Source organism: Gorilla gorilla, chromosome X, assembly GCF_029281585.2.
Source record: "Gorilla gorilla gorilla isolate KB3781 chromosome X, NHGRI_mGorGor1-v2.1_pri, whole genome shotgun sequence".
NCBI lineage: Eukaryota > Metazoa > Chordata > Mammalia > Primates > Hominidae > Gorilla > Gorilla gorilla.
This window is the reverse complement of record NC_073247.2, coordinates 132,420,584-132,443,869: the sequence shown is the minus strand read 5'-3', so window position 1 is coordinate 132,443,869 and position 23,286 is coordinate 132,420,584. Positions and strand designations below refer to the sequence as shown.

Below are 23,286 nucleotides of genomic sequence, written 5' to 3'. Positions count from 1 at the left end.
TGTCAAATTACATTCTTAACCATCCTTATGTATTTTTTTTTTTTGAGACATGATCTTGCTGTGTCACCCAAGCTGGAGTGCATTGGCGCGATCCTGGCTCACTGCAACCTCCGCCTCCCAGACTCAAGCAATCCTCCCACCTCAGCCTCCCAAGTAGCTGGGACTACAGGCATTCACCACCACACCTGGCTACCTTTGGTATTTTTTTGTGGAGATCAGGTTTAGCCATATTGCCCAGACTGGTCTTGAAGTCTTGAGCTCCAGTTAAGAGAATAAACTTTCGGCTGGGTGCGGTGGCTCACGCCTGTAATTCCAGCACTTTGGGAGGCCGAGGTGGGTGGATTGCCTGAGGTTAGGAGTTTGAGACCAGCCTGACCAACATGGTAAAACCCCATCTCTACTAAAAATACAAAAAGTAGCCAAGCGTGGTGGCACATGCCTGTAATCCCATCTACTCAGGAGGCTGAGGCAAGAGAATCGCTTGAACCCAGGAGGCAGATGTTGCAGTGAGCCGAGATCATGCTACTGCACTCCAGCCTGGGTAACAGAGAAAGACTCTGTCTCAAAAAAAAAAAAAAAAAAAAAAAGAAAGAAAAAAAAAAGAAAAAACTTTTGAGGAGGTCGAGGACCCCGAGAAATGAGGTGGTTTGCCTAATGTCAAGCACTGGGTGTGCAAACCTGCAGCTGCTGTGACAGTTTCTGGCAGTGAGTCTCTGACACGAACGGCTCCCTCTGTTCAGGGAGGACCCGGGCACCCTCACTTTGAGTCTTGGTCTTACTTTTCATCTAAAAGGGTGGAGCGGATCCCCAGCTTTTTCAGTTCTTCTACCAGGTCCCCATTCTGGTGCATCTGGGCTCCATTCCTTTGTTCTTCCCTCTAGCTGAGGAAAAATAACCACTAACCCTGAGGAGACAGCCTGTGAGGTTTAGCTCATAACTGACATGTGGGTCAAGTGAGGCAAACTGAATAGACTCCAACATCATAGCCTGGCATTGCTATTTACCCCCCTCTAGTAAAAACAAAATTCCATCTAGTTCATGACATCTGAAAGGAGGTATCTCACACTGCCTGCTTGGAGGGCAATTCATTTGGAAATCTCTCTGGGAAAGCGCAGAGCAGAGCTGATTTATGGCACCACCACAAGGTATCACTGCAAGCATCAGGACCAAGTGGAGGAAGTGCCACTGCCCAGCCCTGAGGCCAGCATTCCAGCCTGTGAACAAATCCTGTGGGTTGGAATGCTGCTGCTAACCCAATAAGATGGACTGCTGGCCCACGCGGCAGCCTCTGATAACACTTAACTGTGAGAGACCTGGGCTCTGGGGAGGCCTCTTCCTGCTGGGTCACGGCGATGTGACCACCAGGGTGGGAACCGAGCCCAGGAAAAGTTCTTTCTGGACTAGGTCGACCCTTGTGCAGATTACTGGTTCATGCTGAGTGCTTTTCCCTGAGACATCAGGGCCTCTGTCACCCTTTCCAGACCAGCCCCTCTGGCCACTGCCATGCCAGGATGTATCTTATGGCACTCTTGGGACTCTAGGGTGAAGAACCCACCAGATTTAGAAATTTTGATGACTCAGGTACATGGAAATTTGAAGGTCTCTCAAGCTATCAACAAAGCAAACAAATTTTAAAAAATGAACAAAATCTCTATCAGGGCCTGGCGCGGTGGCTCACGTCTGTAATCCCAGCACTTTGGGAGGCCGAGACGGGCGGATCACAAGGTCAGCAGATCGAGACCATCCCGGCTAACACGGTGAAACCCCATCTCTACTAAAAATACAAAAAAAAAATTAGCCGGGCGTGGTGGCGGGCGCCTGTAGTCTCAGCTACTCAGGAGGCTGAGGCAGGAGAATGGCGTGAACCCGGGAGGCGGAGCTTGCAGTGAGCCGAGACAGCGCCACTGCACTCCAGCCTGGGCGACAGAGCGAGACTCCATCTCAAAAAAAAAAAAAAAAAAAAAAGTCAATGGGATTTTTGGGGCAGTAAAATTATGTTGATTTTTCCTCTTTTTATTTTGCTGTATTTTCCAAGTTTTATATTACTTTTATGTTGGAAAAATAAACTTTACTAAGGAAAAAAGGTTTGTCGAATATTAAAGTAACAATAAAAATAATGATTAAAATGTTACAACTCAGTAAACACCATAAACATAAATAGTGAACAGGTCTCCAGTACAAACACAGAATGTGAATCTCTATGCCCTAAGAGAAATAAGCCTGTGTGTATGTGACAATATCATATAAGCAGTCGAAAATGCAAATATGAAGTAAGAAGATAAATGTCTGAAAATTTGATTTTATTAGACCTGCCATCCATTTGCCCCAGTCTCCAGCATGCTCTTTATAATAAAATGTATCAAATTGTAGCACGAAGTCATCAAAGCTTTTACATAACTTTCTTCCTGTGTTGGCAGTTTATTTAAAAAAAAAACCCAGTTATCACAGTTTCTTCTTTGTCCATCGTTTTCCATAACGGAAGAAGCTATACATAATTTGGGGGAAGATATTGTCTTTGCAGACTGACATATTTGCAGAGGGGTCATGAATAATGATTCCAAAGCTCCTAGTTTAACTCCTGAATCAGGCAAAAAATAAATGGCAATATAAGAACAAATTTTGTTTACAGCAATATCATAATACAGCATTGAAATATTACAGTGCAGTGGTTGTAATTAAGCTCACAATAAAATCTTATTAGCCCAAACACCAGACAACCTAAAATCACCCGACTGCTCACGAACGGAAATGATCAGTGCAACGCAGTTGTCTCAGTAGTGAAAACCAAAATCAGTAAGGTTTTTCTAGCAGTGAGTCTCTGACACGAACGGCTCCCTCTGTTCAGGGAGGACCCGGGCGCCCTCACTTTGAGTCTTGGTCTTTCTTTTCATCTAAAAGGGCGGAGTGGATCCCCAGCTTTTTCAGTTCTTCCACCAGACCCCCATTCTGGTGCATCTGCAAAAGAATGTCACAGCCCCGCACAAACTCGCCATTGAGGTACACTTGCAGGATGGTGGGCCAGTTGGAATAGTCTTTAATGCCTTGTCGCAGCTCGGGGTCGTCCAGCACTTCGTAGGCCGCATAGTCGCGGACGCCGTGCACCCACAGGATCTGCACCATGGCGTTGCTGAAGCCGCACTGGGGTTGCTCCGCCATCCCCTTGAGGGAAGACAACAACTTTGTCCTTCACCAGTGCGTCCAGCCGCTCCCCCGAAACACCACCGCCCGCACCCGAGCCCGCCGCTCGGCCCAGGGACCCGCTCATCCCTGCATGCTCGCCGAAGCCCACGACGCCCCAAGTCTTTGGCTGGCCACCTAGAGCTCTCCTCGGCCCACGGCCGCTTTTACATAATTATTAATCAAAGTACAGTTAACCCTGTGATAAACCAATTGAATATTTTGAAAGCAAGCACGAAGTAATTCTTTGCTGTATGAAGTTGATGAATATTGTGACGAAGGCAGGGAAGATACAAAAGCTATGGGGGTTTCATTCAACGTTATTAGACCTCTTGGCAAAACAAGTACAAATCACTTCATTGCCAAGAAGCTTATAAAACCAGGCACAATATCAATGACAAAGTGACTTAGAGAAAGCAGAGTGAGTCATCAGCAGAATTTTTATAACAACGTCATAGGACATCCGTAATATCTATGGCACACAATATAAAAGGCAATTATTATCACATGTGGACACCAGCAGATATTCTACTTTAAAGACAGGTAAAAACACGGATATGCAGACTCTTGGCATAGGAGTGGTATGTACACACACAGACACACACACGCACACAGACACAAACACACACGGGAGAAGTGCTCCACATTTTTGACCCTGAAATCCCATGCTATAAGAGAAAAGAGGTTTTTTTTTTAAATTATGCTTGTTATCTTAGATACAGATTTTCATGCAGTTGTTGTAAGAAATACTGCAAAGAGAAACCATGTACCATTTTCCCGGTTTCCCCCAATGACAGTGTCTTGCAACACCATACGGTATCACAACCAGGATATTGGCATTGATACAGTCAAGATACAGAATGGTTCCATCACCACAAGGATCCCTCATGTTGCCCTTTTATAGCCACACCCATTATCTCCAACTCCACCCCCTTCTTAACTCCTAGCAACCACTCACATGTTCTCCATTTTTATAATTTTGTCATCTCAAGGATGTTGTACATTTGGAATCATATATAATTGGGTCATTGCCTTTTTTCACTTAGCACAATTTTTGTAAATCCAGTCAAGATGTTGTACATATCAATAATATGTTCCTTTTCATTTGTGAGTAGTGTTCTATGCTATGGATATACCACAGTTTGCTTAACCATTCACATGTTGAAGGACATTTGGGTTGTTTCCAATTGGGGGCTATCAGGAATACACTGCGATGAACATTTGTGTACAGGTTCTTGTATGAACATAAGTTTTTAAATCTCTAGGATAAATGCCCATGAGTGTAATTGCTGGGTTGTATGGTTGTTGCATGTTTGGTTTCATTAGAAACTGTTCAACTCTTTTCCAGAGTAGCTGTACCATTGTACATTGCCACCAGCAATATAGGAGAGATCTAGTTTCTCTTCATAAAAGGAAAGGTTTTTAATTTAGTTAACAAGTGGTTTTTTTTTAATGAGTCATGAAGTAGATTGGAAAAGGGGCACTGCGGCCGATTCTGAAGAGCATTAGCCATGACGGCCGCCCAGAAATATGTAGCAAATAATAGAGGTTGCACCCCTATGTGAAGCCACTCATGACTTGATTAACAATGATCAGCAATATGCCTTCTGATCACAGTTCAGTATTGAAAAAAACAAATACTGTGAGTATAATAAAATTTTGGCCTCTAAGAAGATGTCTTCCCAGCATGCTGTACAAAGAAATAAGCAGTAAATACTAATCTCCACTTTTCCACACTAAGCATGCCAGCTGTTGAGAGAAGCTGCTCTCCCATAACTTTTTGATACAAGGGATAGGGAAAGGGACTTTATGAGAATGATAATGCCACTAAAGAGCATTTCTCATATTCAAATGCCTTGCTCAAGACATATTTTATAGCCACATTTTCAGAATATTAAAGAACCTGTAGTTATTAGTTCAGTGGTGAAATACTGCCATGTTTAATGTTAAAGATAAAATAATCAGAATTTTTTAAGAAGACTGAACTATGGTGCAAACAGCTTTGTCACTAAGAATTTGATTCTGTCCCAACATGTGGAGACTTTATGCACTTCTTGAAGAAAGAAATCGACTATATATGATTGGGTATATGTAAATATCACGTTCAAGTTTTTCAGTGGAACTTGTAACCACACTTTTTTGAACCAAATGCAGTCAAAGTGGTAATTTAGGAATGCACACCCATCTGTTTCCCAAGTTCAACTATTCTGTCTTCTAGCCTTTGAGTGTGATTTGTTCAGGGACTTTAGTATCTGATGGAGTGCTTCAAAGTACTATCAGGGAACTGTCCTTGTAATATCTAGCTTTTTGGATGTATAATATCTATAGGTTTGATAAGGCCACTAAACACTTAAGGCAGTTCCCAATGACCTAGGATTCTGAATTAGAATTTTTAACTTTTTATTATGAAAAACTTCAAACATGTACAAAAATAGAGTAGATAGGATAATGAATGTCCAGGTATTCACTACCCAGATTCAGTAGTGGAATAAATGCTTCTGGTGCCCTACATCACAGCCTCTTTCTCCACCTTGCTCAGCCAGAGCTGGGGTAGACAGTTCTATGTAAGCTCAGACTCACATCACCCTAACAAACAGTATCCTGCCCCAAAATCAAGTTTCTCTCTTCTGCTTCTGCCCTCAAGGTCTTCCTGAAAGCCAATCCACATGAAAACACATCCTAGCCTTGGAGATAACCCTCAAATGAGGGGGACAAGAACTGGTGGATGAGAGCTGCAACCTCTCATCCATCAAAGGGAGAGATCTGGGAGATGTTCTATAGCTTCCCCCAAGCAGTCTAACCAGAATTCAGCCCTTGTTGCCCAATGCAGCAACCTCATAATGCACCTTTGCACTGACTTTTTTTCTTTCTCTAATTCTCCTTACTACCTCACTCCTGCTTCCTGGAATAACACCCTAAATATATTAACTGCACCCATGTCCTTGCCTCAGACTGCTGTGGAGGAATCCAACTAAGACAAATAGTTTAAAATTTTGTAGCACATATACACCATGGAATACTATGCAGCCATGAAAAATGATGAGTTCATGTCCTATGTAGGGACATGGATGAAGCTGGAAACCATTATTCTCAGCAAACTATCGCAAGGACAAAAAAACAAACACCACATGTTCTCACTCATAGGTGGGAATTGAACAATGACAACACTTGGACACAGGAAGGGGAACATCACACACCGGAGCCTGTTGTGGGGTGGGGGGAGGGGGGAGGGATAGCATTAGGAGATATAGCTAATGTAAATGACGAGTTAATGGGTGCAGCACACCAACATGGCACATGTATACATATGTAACAAACCTGCACGTTGTGCACATATACCCTAGAACTTAAAGTATAATAAATAAATAAATAAATAAATAAATAAATAAAAATAAAAAAATTTTTAGCATTCTTATTTCACCTATCCTGTAATATTGTGGAGCATTGTAAAGTGTTTTAAAGCTTGACTTTTTAAAATTTAATAGAAATAGGAAGGAAAGAAATCAACTCAACATGGAAGCTGATCTGTGATCAAGCTGTGTGTCACCAAGGTAAACCTATATACCTTGGTGAATTATTGCACCTAAATATCATCTCTTTCCTTAATATAAAATCATTATTAAGTACATTATTTCAAATAATACTTTAATGTGATGGCGAAATGAAAAATATGATGGAGATTCATTTTAGTTTACCTCAAGGATGGTCTGTGTCAGCAGGGTGCCCTTTTTTTCCCCGAGACAGAGAGACAGAGTCGTGTTCTTCCACCCAGGCTGGAGTGCAGTGGCACAATCATGGTTCACTGCAGCCTCAAACTTCTGGGTTCAAGTTATCTTCCTGCCTCAGCCTCCCAAGTAGCTGGAACTACAGGTGTGCACTACCACACTCGACTAATTTCTTTGTGTATCTTGTTGAGATGGGGTCTTCTATGTTGCCCAGGCTGGTCTCAAACTCCTGGCCTCAAGCGATCCTCCAACCTTGGCCTCCCAAAGTGTTGGGATTACAGGCATGAGCCACCATGCCCAGCCCAGGATGCCCATTATGTGGCTCTTGAAAATGAACTATGAGGCCGGGTGCAGTGGCTCATGCCTGTAATCCCAGCACTTTGGGAGGCCAAGGCAGGTGGATCACCTGATGTTGAGAGTTCGAGACCAGCCTGGCCAACATGGTGAGACCCTGTCTCTACTAAAAACACAAAAATTAGCTTGGCATGGTGCCTGTAATCCCAGCTACTCAGGAGGCTGAGACAGGAAAATTGATTGAACCCAGGAGGCAGAGGTTGCAGTGAGCCAAGATCGTGCCACTGCACTCCAGCCTAGGCGACAAAGAAAGACTCCATCTCAAAAAAAAGAAAAAAAAAAACTATGAGAAATGCTGACTGTTCAAAAACTCCCCAGGGCTGTTCACAGGAGTCTGTGAACTTCATCAAAACGTATGCTGATGTGTGTGTATCCACATGTTCAGTCATTTTCCTGGAGGAAAAAGTCAGTAGCTTTCACCAGATTCTAAAGCAAGTCCTTGACCAAAAAAGGGTTAAGAACCACTGATGAAGGGATATCGGGCACTATGACCTCTGAGTAGGGATGACTTTATTGTAGAGAGAAAGTGCTTCTGGAACTCTTTAAATCATTCTACATGGCTGATCATCATCTTCACCAAATTGCACAGTTAGCCTCATTACGTGAATCTAACTAGAATTGATATGATTACAATAAAAGGATTTTTCCTGCTCAAGGTCTAGTTTATAAAGAAATTGAATTTTCCCCTCAAGGCTTCATTTATAATAAAATGACTTTTTTTTTCGTTCTCAAGACCTTGTTTTCAACATCTGGATTACATGATCTGGTTCCAATATTTTCCTCAAAGCTATCTCTCCTAGCCTCAAAGAACTTCTGAGATTTTGCCAATCAACAGGAGAAACATTTAGATTACAATACATGCTCTTTCCAGGCTAGCCCTAGTTCTCTCAGATATTTCTGTACCCTGAACTGGTGCACTTCCAGGAATATGAGGGATTTTGCACCAGCTGTTGATGAAACAATTCCTTCCACCTGTGTCTTGTCCAGTCCCTAAATTACTAACTCAGAAAGGAAGTTGGAAAGTTAAAGAGGCACACTTTCTCTAAGGAGCCTTAATTAGGTTTGGCATTTGAGTTTGTGGTGTTTTTCTTTCCCTATTAACAAAGGACTATTTGTACATCATAAATAGAAGTAGAGGAAGAAAATGATATCTTAAATCATCCACTTAAAAACCAAGACAAAAATGGTACAGGTGGCTTTTTAAAAGAAGGAGGAAAAATCCCCTCCACATAAGCCCTTTTCTTGAATAGGCCTCTAACTAGCCCTGGTGCAGCTGCAAGGATGCATTTAATGATTCTGTGATTTATTGCTCTACAGAGGATATTCTCAGCCATCATCTGCAGAAGAGGCCCTAGCAATATGTAGAATGGGAGACTAAGAACATATTGGAATGGGCTAAATTTTCCATGTGGTTTCCATTTTCTTTCTTATTGTACGTCGAAAGTATTTTTTTTAAGAAAACGATTTTTAGCTATCACAAATATCATAAAAGCACCCTGCCCCTAGGGCAGCTTGCAGCAGGCCTGAGCCAGAAACTGTGACTAGAAAGAGAAGGAGCTCAAAACATCCTCCATCTTGAAAGGCGAAGCTTCCTAAAGCCAGTTCTTGGCACAAAATCCTCTCTGTTCTGAAGACCTATGACTTCTATTGGGTGTCCCCAGACTAAGTCACGATTGTAAGGTAGTAAAGAGCAGCTAATATCGACTGAGCACTATGGGACACCAAATGCTTTGGGTCATCTACATGGATTATTTCATTTAATACTCAATTTATTGTCTCCATTTTACAGATGAGGAAACTGAGAGCTGAGAGGAGTTAAGTCACTTTACCCAAGGGCACAAAGCCTATGAATGGAAAGCTAGGATTTGATCCCTGGTTTGTATGATTTCAATAGTAGTGCTTTTAACTACTACGTAGTTGTCACCCCTTTCTTTTCTTCTAGGGTCCCTCCCTGACCACAAATATAATATAATGTCAGGAATTCCTTATACTATCCCCTAGCTACCTAGGAACTAAAACTACAGTAACCATCTATGCCTGTCCTCCAGAGTAATGCCCCATTGTACAAAATTTCCCATGTTATCTAATATCTCCCCATGGAACTCTGGGTTTCCCATCAAATCTTTCAATAAAATTATGGCTTTAAATAATAAAAATCATTTCAGGTCCTCCTAATACTAATTGATAAATTTTTCTTGTATATATCCACCTACCCACATAAACACGCATCCTCTTATTCTACTAGTTCACCTATATTGAGTACTTACTATGTTCCAGACATCAAGTTAATCACTTCACATGAATCTTCTCATGTGCTTCTCCACAGTAACCCTATGAGGTAGCTACTATTATTACATCTGTTTTACATATGAGAAAACTGAAGCTCAGAAAAGCTCCAAAGTTCAGAAAAGCTCCAAGCAAGTGGAGGAGTTAGGGTTTGAATTCAGATGTGTTTCACTTGAGAGCCCAAACCCCTAAACCACTACATTCTACTTCCCCTTTTCTTAACAGTGATAAGTCATGTTGACAGTACATACCAGTCATATAATGTGGTCAAAATAGCCCTTTACTTCTGTGGAGTTCCTCCCAAATCCCACAGCCCCAGCATAATTATGAGAAAAACATAATATGAATATCAGTGGAGGAACATTCTAAAAAATACCTAACCAGTACTCCCCAAAACTGTCAAGGTCATGAAAAAGAAGGAAAAAATTCCAGGTGACATCTATGAAAATGATGGAGTAGGGAACTCCTGTGAAAGTTCTCAGAATCAAAATGGAGTCACTGTGGAAAAAAAAAACTGACAAATAGAGCCAGGAAAGACCATGAAGGGAGGATTCTCATGCATAAATGACAGATAACAAGAACTTTCAGAAAAGACTGCAAAAACCACAACCTTGCACAAAGGCCATCACAACCTCACACACACAAAAATACTTCTGCAAGGATATCTGCCCATCAGCTGCCTGTCCAGCCTTGGAGTGATGCCACCCTTGTTACTGATCCTTGTAGCCAAGGATAAGTATCTCCAAACAATTAAGTAATCCTCATTCTTCTTTTAAAAACTTTGTCTTCATCTACCTCCCCAAAAACGCACATAGTTTACTAGGACACATATTAACATTGCAATGCTCTATTCCTGAATACATATCATTTTCTTTTGGAGGGCTTCTCTCTGTTTGTTATTTAGGTTGACATAAATGGTGTGCAGAAGTGGGACCTGAAAAAGATCTCTATCAGAAGGAATTGGTGATTATTGGAACTGGTGTACAGCACTCACTTGAGCCCTTTGAGCTCTCTGCTTCTGCAGCCTAGTTTTTCTGCCCTGATGAGTCTTCTGTCAGGCCAAGCCTCTCTCTTTTTGCAGATGATTTTGACTTTATTCAGGACTTGGTAATAAGGCCACCTTAAAAAGAGACCTTACATTCCTCCTAGGATGATAAAAGACTTTTTGTGTTTCTGGTATAAAGACAATGTCCTTCTGGTTTGAGTACTCTAGTTTCTGTAGAAGTTACACCCTGTCTGTGAGACATGTCTTTTTCTGGTGAATTTACTTTTGGTTCTTTCTACACACCCAATTTAATATTTTATTTGATCTCCATGCTTCATTTAAAATTCTTATGAGCACTCTAATTTTGATTTCATTTTGGTTTGGTTTTGCATCTCTATCAATGATTTCTCTGTTTTCCCTTGCTTGTTTCTAAAAATCTTCTGAGAGCAAAAATAAAAAATTGTAAATGGTGGGCACAAGGAGGCTGGTTAAAGGCCACTAGGGTGGCTGGGCATGGTGGCTCATGCCTGTAATCCCAGCAGTTCGAGAGGCCAAAACAGGAGGATCACTTAAAGCCATGAGTTTGAGACCAGACTGGGCAATAAACCAAGATGCCCCCATCTCTCCAAAAAAAAAAAAAAAAAAAAACTAGTAAAACTAAAAGTATTTAATAGCCACTAGGGCGATCACCACCATCTAAAACATTAGTCCAAACTCCTGACAGTCTCTAATAGGATTTATAAGATTTTCTTTGCTTTCAAGAGATTAATAAGAAATGGAATGAGATTCTTAAACATTAAGGCATGCCAGGTTTTCTGGGATTCCAGCCAGGTATATTAGAGATTCTAGTGCATATGGTTTGTTTGTTTGTTTGTTTTTGTTTTTGTTTTTGTTTTGAGATGGAGTCTCACTCTGTCACCCAGGCTGGAGTGCAGTGGCACAATCTCGGCTCACTGCAACCTCCACTTCCCAGGTTCAAGCGATTCTCCTGCCTCAGCCTCCCAAGTAGCTGGGATTACAGGCGCCTGCCACCATGCCCAGCTGATTTTTTGTATTTTTAGTAGACATGGGGGTTTCACCATGTTGGCCAGGTTGGTTTCAAACTCCTGACCTCAAGTGATTCACCTCCCTCGGCCTCCCAAACTGCTAGGATTATAAGCATGAGCCACCGCGCCCGGCCTAGTGCACATGTTTAAAATAATGGGCAAACTACATCAAGAAAAGTTCAGAGCTCAATGGCCATTATATAAACTGTCTGAGCTTATAAAAAAAAAACCTGAAACCAACTATAGAGTTAATACAGAGAGCCTTCTAAGTTCTCTATCTCTCTACTGTTTTTCTGCCTATTTTGAATCTGCTGACTTTTCTACTGGTATTGAGATAAACTCACGACTTGTGGCGTTCCAGCCAAGAAATAAAAGGTCTTAAAAGGCTTTCAAATTAACGGCTTTACAAATTACAACATCTCTATGGCAACCAACAACCTAGACCTAAGAGACATCCCTTTTAATATAAATTTAGGTTTACCTAAATAGCAATAGCTTAGGGTGATGGAACAGTTAATTGAGGAATTAATATTCTATAAGAAATAGAACTAGATAAATGTGTATAAAAGCCTCTCTACTCAAATAGGACAAAATCTTAAGCTCAGAGCAATTATAATATAAGCTATCTTTGTCCAACATAAAAATTGTTTTGTCTGCCATGCAGGGGCCAAAAAAAGCCAGAAAAAAAAACTGGAAAAAAAAGCCAGAAAAAAAAAGACGCTTCCCTGCCCACATTAACTTGTCACACAAACCAAACCAAGAAACGAAAGATAGATTTGTTAATAAAAATTTAAGGCTACTTGGATATTTGGGTTTCCTCATACAGTTTAGCCAGTTCTAGCTAGAATGTACACATTAAAATTTTAACCTTATATTCATTTGAAACTGAAAAAAAAGGGGGGGCAAAAGGCAAAAGGGATTTAAAAAAATCAAGACACTTTACTCAAAATTTTGGTCCACAGCCTTCATTAGATTACCTACTAGGGCAAATAAAGTTTAGCCTTATGAACAGGTCCCACTTTGTAAGAAGTATAATTTGGATCTAATTACCATTTATAAACTGATGAGTTTTTATTATTATCTCATGGCTAAAATTCCAAAATGAAAGTTATAAGATTGTATGTGAGTGTATATATATATACGTACACATATTATGTTGTATGTTGTGTCTACATAGTAAAATCTGGTGTAGTCAGCCAGAAATGCCTTAAGAAACTCTATTCAGATTGGTGTAAATACGAATATCATTCAAGGCTACTATGAACACCTTTATGGGCATAAACTAGAAAACCAGAAGAAAGGGATAAATTCCTGGAAATGTACAATCCTCCCAGATTAAACCAGGAAGAAATAGAAATTCTGAACAGGCCAATAACGAGCAGCAAGATTGAAATAACTAAAAAGCTACCAACAAAAAAAAGTCACGGACCACATGGATTCACAGCTGAATTCCATCAGACATTAAAAGAATTGGTACCAATCCTACTGACACTATTCCAAAAGATAGAGAAAGAGGAAATCCTCCCTAAATCATTCTATGAAGCCAGTGTCACCCTAATACCAAAACCAGGAAAGGACATAACAAAAAAAGAAAACTACAGACCAATATCCCTGGTGAACATAGATGCAAAAATCCTCAATAAATACTAGCTGTAATTGAATCTAATAACATCAAAAAGAGAATACAGCATGATCAAGTGGGTTTCATATCAGGAATGGTGAGATGGTTTAATATATGCAAGTCAATAAATGTGATACATCACAGAAAGTTAAAAACAAAAATCATATGATCATTTCAACAGAAGCAGAAAAAGCATTTGACAAAATCCAGCATCCCTTTATGATTAAAACCCTCAGCAAAATCAGCATATAGGGGACATACCTCAACGTAATAAAAGCCACCTATGACAAACCCACAGCCAACATTATACTGAATTGGGAAAAGTTGAAAGCATTGTTCCATTCCTGAGAACTGGATCAAGACAAGGATGCCTACTTTCACCACTTCTGTTCAAAATAGTACTGGAAGTCCTAGCCAGAGCAATTAGACAAGAGAAAGAAATAAAGGGCATCCAAATCAGTAAAAAGGAAGTCAAACTGTCACTGTTTGCCAGTGATATAATCATATACCTAGAAAACCCTAAAGACTCATCCAAAAAGCTCCTAGATCTGATACATGAATTCGGTAAAGTTTCCTTTACAAAATAAATTTACCCTGCTATATGTTATACACCAAGAGCGACCAAACTGAGAATCAAGTCAACCCCTTTTACAGCAGCTGCAAAAACAACAACAACAACAACAACAACTTAGGAATATGCCTAGCCAAAGAGGTGAAAGATCTCTACAAAGAAAACTACAAAACACTGCTGAAACAAATCATTGATTAACACAAACAAATGGAAACACATCCCATGCTCATGGATGGGAAGAATCAATATTGTGAAAAATCACCATATTGCCAAGAGTAATCTACAAATTCAATGCAATTCCCATCAAAGTACCATCATCATTCTTCACAGAGCTAGTAAAAACAACCCTAAAATTCATATGAAACCAAAAAAGAGCCTGCATAGCCAAAGCAACACTAAGCAAAAAGAACAAATCTGGAGCCATCACATTACGTAACTTCAAGCTATACTACAAGGCAGTAGTTACCAAACCAGCATGGTACAGGTATAAAAACAGACATGTAGAGCAATGGAACAGAGTAGAGAATACAGAAATAAAGTCAAATACTTACAGCCAACTGATCTGCGGCAAAGCATACAAAGACATAAATTGGGGAAAGGACACCCTATTCAATAAATGGTGCTGGGAAAACTGGCAAGACATGTAGAAGAATGAAACTGGATCCTCATCTCTCACCTTATACAACAGTCAACTCAAGATGAATCAAAGACTTAGATCTAAGACCTGAAACCATAAAAATTCTAGAAGGTAATGTCAATAAAACTCTTCTAGATGTTGGCTTGGGCAAAGAGTTTATGACCAAGAACCCAAAAGCAAATGCAACAGAAACAAAAATAAGTACATGGAACCTAATCAAACTAAAAAGCTTCTGCACAGAAAAAGAAATAATCAGCAGAGTAAACAGACAACCCACAGAATGGGAGAAAATATTCGCAAAACTATGCATCCAGGGAAGGACTAATGCTCAGAATCTACAAGGAACTCAAATAAACTAGCAAGAAAAAAAAATAACCCCTTCAAAAAGTGAGCACACGGCATGAATAGACAATTCTCAATAGAAGATGTACAAATAGCTCACAAACATGAAAAAATGCTCAACATCACTAATGATCAAAGAAATGCAAATTAAAATGACAATGAGATACCACCTTACTCCTGCAAGAATAGCCATAATTTAAACATAAAAAATAACAGATATTGGCATTGATATGGTGAAAAGGGAACACTTTTACACTGCTGGTGGGAATGTAAACTAGTACAACCACTATGGAAAACAGTATGAAGACTCCTTAAAGAAGTAAATGTAGAACTACCATCTGATTCAGCAATCCCACTACTGGGAATCTACCCAGAGGAAAATAAGTCATTATATGAAAAAGATACTTGCACACGCATGTTTATAATAGCAGCACAATTCGCAATTGCAAAAATAAGGAACCAATCTAAATACCCATCGACCAACTAGTGGATTAAGAAAATGTGGTATATATACACCATGTAATACTACTCAACCATAAAAAGAAATGAAATAATGGCATTCGCAGCAACCTGAAAGGAGTTGGAGACCATTATTCTAAGTGAAGTAACTCAGGAATGGAAAACCAAACATCGCATGTTTCACTTATAAGCAGGAGCTAAGCTATGAGGATGCAAAAGCTTGAGAGTAATATAATGGACTTTGGGGACTTGGGAGGAAGGGTGGGAGGTGGGTGAGGAATTAAAGACTACACATTGGGTGCAGTGTACATTGCTGGGGTAATGGGTGCACCAAAATCTCAGAGATTACCACTAAATAACTTATCCATGTAACAAAAAACCACCTGTTCTCTAAAAACTAATGAAACAAAAATAAAAAATAAAAAAGAAGCTCCTTCAAATAGTTTTTGGAACAATTTCATCTCACTGTTTTAAAGTCATACCATGTCTATCTTAAAATGAGTTGTATGTTCATTGCATACATAATTTTGTTGAACTCCCATCTTTGCCAGGCACTGTTCTAAGCATCTTACAAAGATCACTACAAATATTTATGAATTCTCACAATAACCCTGTGGATAGGTACTATTATTATCTCTGTTTTATAGGTATAGGAAATGAGAATCAGAAGGTAAAGTCATTTGCCCAAAGTCATGCAGGTAATGTGTAAAACCAGGATTTAGAGTTAGATCTCTATGATTCCAGAGCTCTAGCTCCTTTCACTGCACCCAGAACCCCAAAGTTCATTCCATTTACCTGATTCTTCCACTCTCTTTAACTGCTGTTAAGCTGTTCCAGATGCTTCTGACAATGTCATTCTTTGTTTGAATGCTTGGTTGCCTCTGGCAACAGCTATGGCTGCCATCAACATACCCAATGTCTCTGCTGCTATCACTGCTGTTATCCCACCAAGGTGTCAGGGATACTCCCACTTCCTACAGTAGTTACAGGAATTTTCTTCCTGACTCAGATTCCTGGATCTGTGTATTCTAACTATAAAGGATTCGGTACTGTATACTGACCAGGGGACCAAGGCATATACCACATCCCTGCATTTAATATATATCTGCCAGCCCTACAAAGTTTTATCCTCCTTCTGGCACCTTGGCTGAGACTCCAACAGCTTGTCCTATTATTATACCAAGCATTCTGTAAGCCCTCAGACAGTGGTGCCAGCATAGGCCACGTGGGCAGAAAAGGCCAATCCATATCTAGAATAGATAACCATTCTGCTGAAGAAGAATTGCTGTCCCCTTCAGGATAGAAAGGACCTAAGTAATTGACCTGACATCAGGTAGCCAGTTGGTCTCCCTAAAGAATGATGCTGGATGGAGAGCTGCTGGCAGGTTGAGATTTTAGCTATGGATCTTTGCTGTGGCAGGTGCTAGGTCAGCTTTAGTGATAGGAAGCCTACCTACTGGGAGTACTTCCTTCACCATTGTTCTTCAGAGCTACTGTAGAGTGGGGATATAATGAGATAGCAATCCCCTTCCACATAGTGCCAACATATTGCACTGACCCATCTGTGAATTAGGCCTGAATCCTTTCCTTCTCTATCAGATGACAGCAGCAGACCCCTCAACATGATGCAACATAGATGTGGGCTGAAAGAGGAGTGGTGGTGCAGTGGAAACAGGTGACTTCTGTCTGGGCCATCTGCTCCTACATTTTATTCATGCCTACTAAATGCGCTTAAGCCTAGGCCACGATAGATTGTTGCTGCTCATGCCCATCCTTATAGCTTGGTAGATGAGACTACACCCAATTTATTATGAGAAACTCATACTGCACAGTCATCTGATGCCTGTAGTGGAGACACTCTAAGGCCCCCTCATGAGTCACACTTGTATAATTCCCTCCCCTTGAGTATAGGTGGAACTTGCCACTTGCTTCTAGGCAATAGCGTATGGCAACAGCAATGGGATAATCCCTCCCATGATTATGTTACATTATATATAAGACTCAATCTTGCCAGGCTGAAGTGAGAGTTTCTCCTGCTGGCCTTTAAGAACTAAACTATATTAGCCAGGTCTGGTGGGGTGTATCTGCAGTCCTAGTTACTGGGGAGGCTGAGGCAGGAGGATCACTTAAGCTCAGGAGTTTGAAGTTACAGTGAGCTATGATGTTGCCGCTATGCTCCAGCCTGGGCAACAGAGTGAGACACAGAAAGACCCTATACTGTCTCTAAAAAAAAAAAAACAGAAGAAAGAACTAAACTGCAATGTTGTAAAATGACCTGTGAGAGGGACATGTGGCAAGGAACTGTGGGCAGTCTCTAGGACTGAGAGGTCCCTGGGCAACAACCAGAAAGAAAACAGGGATCTCAGTCCTACAGCTGCAAGGAATTTAATTCTACCAACAACCATGTAAGCTTGAAAGAGGATCCCAAGCTCCAGAAAGGAATGCAACCTGGCCAACACCTTGATTGCAGCTTTCTGGCCCTGAACAGAGGACTCAGCTAAGCCAACACCAGATTCCTGGAGGAAACTAGGAGATAGTACATGTATGGGTTTTTTAGGTGCTAAGTTTGTGATAACATTGTAACTCAGCAAACTTTAACGCAGTAAACTTTAGTTTTGACAGTTTATGTATCCATGTAACCACTCAGAACAAGATATGTAACGTTTCCATCACTCCAGAAAGTTCCTTCATGCCCTTTCTAGTTAATCCCCTTATGCCCACCCAGAGGCAACCACTTTCTGATTTCTTTCTCCATAGATTCGTATTGCCTGTTCTTGAAAGTCATATAAATGGAATCGTTTCGTATGCATTTTGTGTGTATGCCTGGCTTCTTGCATGCAAATAATTCAGATGTTTTGAGATTATGAACTGCTTTTGACTCTCCTCATTAATAAGCACAAAATAATTGCTTCTCTCTCCAAGCTATGATGAAATCTGATTCTGGTTACTTACCAGGAGGTAATGAGGATGGTGGGGTGGATCTTGAGGAAAAAAATACCATCTCACAAGGAACCTTCTTCACATGAAATCATTACCTGGTCTCCATGAAAAGAGAAGTTATTCTTCTCTGGCAAGGGAAAAGAGCTGCTTCAACTAGAAAAAAAAAAAGCACGTTCAGATAAATTTGAGATGTCATAACACTTGGGTTCATATATATCCCAGATCTCCATGTTCCATCCTTTTCCTATCTGATTTTGGCTTAATGAACCTGACGAGGTTGGACATTTAGTCGTCTTCACAGTTCTGTCACCCTTATTATCAGATCTTGAGTCTAGTTTTTAATACATTCTGTCCCTACAGCTGTGGGAGGTAAGACTCTCCTTTAAAGCTGCTATAGAGGCAGAGCCGCTACTGCCTTCAAATCAGCCATTCTACTCCAAAATCCTTATTAATAACATTGTTTATATATCAGTTAGGCATCAAAGCCACTTGACCTCCCCATATCTTTCCCTCCACCTACATATCATTCTAATAAAATAGCACATACCACGGGAAAAGCTCAAGTATTTGCAAAGTCACTTCATGCCAGGGTTATGGCCATACCACTTATCACCAGCAATAGGGTCCCTATTGCTTTTAGACAAGTGAAAAATCCAATTCCAAAATCCTATCCTGTCTGTTTTCCACAACCACTTCTAATATCAAATGTCTTTGCCAGGGTCCTCTAGAAAACAGAGTCTGAGCAATAATTCAAGTACTAACCATTTGAGTGTGTGCAAACCCAAAGCAACAGGGGTGATGAAAAAGGGTAAGTCAGGCAAAAAAGATGCAAACCAATGTGATGCAATGTATTACCACACTGGCCGTTACTTCAAAAAATCACAAGTCACTTGCCAGGTATGTTTGCTCAGCACATGGGACTTTTTCCAGAATGGTTGAAAGGAAAACACACACACACACACACACGCACAAACACACATATTTTAGAGTAGTTTTATAAGGGTGAAGTGAACTGTCTGCCTGGCTCCCTCATGCCTCTTGATTTCCATGAGTTAAGGTTCATACCCCAGAGACCCGAATCTCCTTCACTTCTAGGTTGCATCATTTGGCCCCTTGACAGCTTCTCACAAAGCCAAATCCCATACCCATGGTGTAGCATTTTACCCAAGTATGGAAGTGGAGTGATAACTTGGCACTGATAGGCTCAGAGTGTAGAACGTGAAGGCCATTCACGTGCAAGGCTTCAACTTAGAATACCACATAGCTCTGCGAGCTCACAAGGGATGCCAAAAAAAACCTGAAATGGTAGCAGCACAGTTTGCAAAGCAGATAGCATCTTGGAAAAGAATCTAAGAAGGTACACAAGTTTGTGCCCAATACAGAAGGTTAGTCCAAATAAGACAAAACGGTAGTTTGGACTAGGTTGGTGGCAGTGGGGATGGAGAAAAAAGGACAGATTTAGCGTACATTTTGAAGATAGAGCCAACAGCACTTTCTAGTGAACTGAATGTGAGGACTCAGAGAAAGGGAGGATTCCTGGGTGACCCCTACATTTTTTTACTTGAGTAATTGGATAGACTGTTATATTATTTCTGAGATATAGGTTATGGGGGAGGAATTAGATTTGGCATTGAAGGAATCAATATTTAGTTAATAATGTCCAAATGTTGGGTCAAAATACTGTGTATTTTTTTCTAAAAACTGAAACATTACACTTAATAATCACATCTCATGATAATTTTGTCTCATAATTCAGCCAAAGATCAATCCTACAAATGGATAGAACCAGTTACCACTTACATGGTGTAGTTGGCAGAGCATGGAACAGCGTGTCCGCAAAAGATCTCCCCCATTCTACTGGCCAGATGCCCATAGCCTGTATTCTGATTTTCTATTCCGGTAACTTAAAACAACAACATTTATGTTGGTCACTGATCTACAACATGGACAATGTTTGTCACAGTAGTATCATGTGGTATCAGCTGGGGCAGCTCAACTGGGAGCTAGAGGACCTGTATCCAAGATGGCTCACTAGCACTGGCTGGCAAAGTGGTATTGGCTGTCAGGTGGGAGTCCAGCCAGGGTGGAAAGCCAGGAGCCTTGATTCCTCTCCACAGGAACCTCTGCATGGGCTTTCTCACAGCATGTGGCTGGATTCCAAGAACAAACACCCCAGAACAGGAAGATGCCAGTTTCTTCAGATATAGGCCCAGAAACTGACACAGTGTCACTTCTACCATATTCTATTGGTCAGACATTCTAAGAATCCAAATTCAAGGGGAAGGGACTAGGCATCAACTGTCAATGAGAGGAGTGTCAAAAATTTGGGGATCACGTTTTTAAATGATCTTAGTACCCATACTCTGGTACTAATGGTACCTTTGGTTTTATGGGGCAGGTAGGGAGGAGACACCTAAACCATTCATTAAGTGTCTGTTTATATGATTTTGTCAGATGAGCCACTTGATACCCATCAGGTCCCTGAGAGAATGGGAGCCAGTATAGAGATAATAATATAGATTATAATATAGCTACCACTTTTGGGGCACTTACCATGTGCCAGACTTTATTCTGAATTCTTTACATGTATCAACTCATTGGATTCTCTCAATAATCCCAAAAGGTAACTTCATATTATTATCCTTATTTTACAGATGGGGTAATTGAGACATAGATGGGTTAAATGATTTGCCGAACATTATACAGCCACCAAGTAGGTGAGCTTGGATTCCAGCCCAGATCTATCTAACTCCAGAGTCCACACTCAAAAAAAAATGATGCTATATTGGAAAGGGTAGGGATGGGCTTGTCAGAGACAGATGGGCTACTCCAGGCCACAACCCCGAGAGGGCCCAGTGGTTCAATAAGAGTTCCTTGGTAGCAGCCTTACAGGAATAAATACATGTAAAACATTAGAGCAGTTGAGATTTTTCTACCACAGAAGGTTCCTGGTCTCAGAAAGCATGGAAGGAAGCAAATATTCATTCTCTAGTACCTTTTATTTGTCAGCCATTATGCTAAGTGCTTTACATGCATAGATTTCATATAATTCTCGGAATAATCATGTGTTAATTATTGTTATTACTGCCATTTTATACCTAAGGAAACTGAGACTTAGATTATCTAATTTATGCAAGATCACACATGTGGTAAGTGGCCATTCTGAGGTTCTAGCTGAGATTTGAGATCAAACTCCTACTCTCGATCATTACACATGAAACCTTGGGTTGATGCCTACAAGCAGGGTAGTCTCAGGATTGGACTGTTACGTAGGGCCCTGGGAAAAAGATGGCTGGAAAAAGTTGGGAGAGAATGAAGGATACCCCATGTCTACCTAGTCTATCATATTGCTCTCAACCAAGCATCACCTCCAGCTAGTTGCCTCTTTTTAGAATGTCTCTTTGTGCCTACTTTCTTTTGTCCAAGAGGTCATTAACAGCCAAGAATATTGACTCTACAGGGCACAAGATAGCTGAACAAATTCATCTCCAATTATTGTCCTCTTTATTCCTAGTTAATTAATAGATAACTATTGAAGGGACATTAAAATAATTGACTTCCTGATGACATTGAGCAATTAAATTCTTAGCTCTATTCACAAGTCTAATCACTGCCTAAGTGGAGATTAATAGAGATGGATTCCTTCTCCATCTAATTTCCATTTTGCAGCCAATTACCCATTAAAGGCTTCTGACTCTCCAAGATGCTTTCCTGGAAGCAAGTTTAAGTCTCGGCCCAGGGTGTTGGGTGCACCAAAATCTCACAAATCCCCACTAAAGAACTTACTCATGTAACCAAACACCACCTGTTCCTCAATAACCTATGGGAATAAAAAAATTTTTTAATAAAAATAAAAATAAATCTTGGCCCAGTTAAGCAAATATTTCCAAGCAATTAACTCATTGCTAATTGCAAATAACTAGCTGTCCAGAAAATGGGGAAGGCAGAAGGGAACCTAGATTTTAAGATGTCAATTGGGCCACTTAAACAATTCTTAGAAGTACACTCAAAACGATTAGGTTCAATCCTACCTAGCTTTTTCCTTTGCAGATTTCTAAATCCTGGTAGCCTGGTCCCTGTACCTTCAGCTTCAACTCCTCTCTATTTTGGAAAAACATACAGCCTCTAGTCTGGAAAGTTATAAAAACCTAAGACTAGAAACCCACCACTCTAAGGCCAGAAGTAGAGTCCAAACTAGGTTTTCAGATTAGTATTCCAGTGTTATATTTGGCCTTCCATCCCACTAATAGGGTATCTCTCCATTCCAGCCTGACCTCAACCTCAATATGCTTCTAGTCATTTTTTTTCCTTCCAAAATAGCTCTCATACTCAGCCTGCCTCACTTTCACTGGCCAGACCTAGACATCAGTTCATGAACTGCTTGTCCTAGAGACACCTCCTATGCATTAGTCTATTCTTGCACGGCTATAAAGAAATATCTGAGATTTGGTAATTTATAAAGAAAAGAGATTTAATTGGCTCACAGTTCTGCAGGCTATACAGGAAGCATAATAGCTTCTGCTTCTGGGGAGGCCACAGGAAACTTAACAATCATGGTGGAAGGTGAAGGAGAAGCAGGCACATATTACATGGCCAGAACAGAAAGAAGAGAGAAGGGGGAGGTGCTACACACTTTTAAACAACCAAATCTCATAACAACTCACTCATTCATTATCACAAGAACAGCACCAAAGGGGTGGTGCTAACCCATTCGTGAGAACTCGGCTCCCATGATCCAATCACCTCCCACCAGGCCACACCACCAACACTGGGGAGTACTATGCGACATGAGATTTGGTGGCGATACAGATTCAAACCACATCATCCTGGAAGAGTTCACAGCAGCTCTGTCATTCCTAATCCTAGGTATCATAAGAGCTGAGAGAGAAAGCTACCACTTTCTGACTGATGGCATCAGTCTACTAAGTAGTTGGCAGACTGATCTTATAGACACAAATATCCACCTCTCCAGCAACAGCCCCAGAAGCATTGTCTGCACACAGTACTTCTGTGGGAGCATCTCATCACTGTCCGCAGGGACTTGGCATGACCTGGATCTTGCTTCTGAAAATCTAAGGCACCTACGTACAGGAACAAGCAGAACTGCTATCCTTTATTTTCTGTGTTCGCACCTGTTAAATGT

The 23,286-nt window shown here is 40.7% G+C and overlaps 1 pseudogene; it reads right to left on the bottom strand.

Moving 5' to 3' along the window:
- Positions 1 to 2,862: 2,862 nt before the first annotated feature.
- Positions 2,863 to 20,383, bottom strand: LOC101126203 (glutaredoxin-related protein 5, mitochondrial-like; annotated as a pseudogene).
- Positions 20,384 to 23,286: the final 2,903 nt, after the last annotated feature.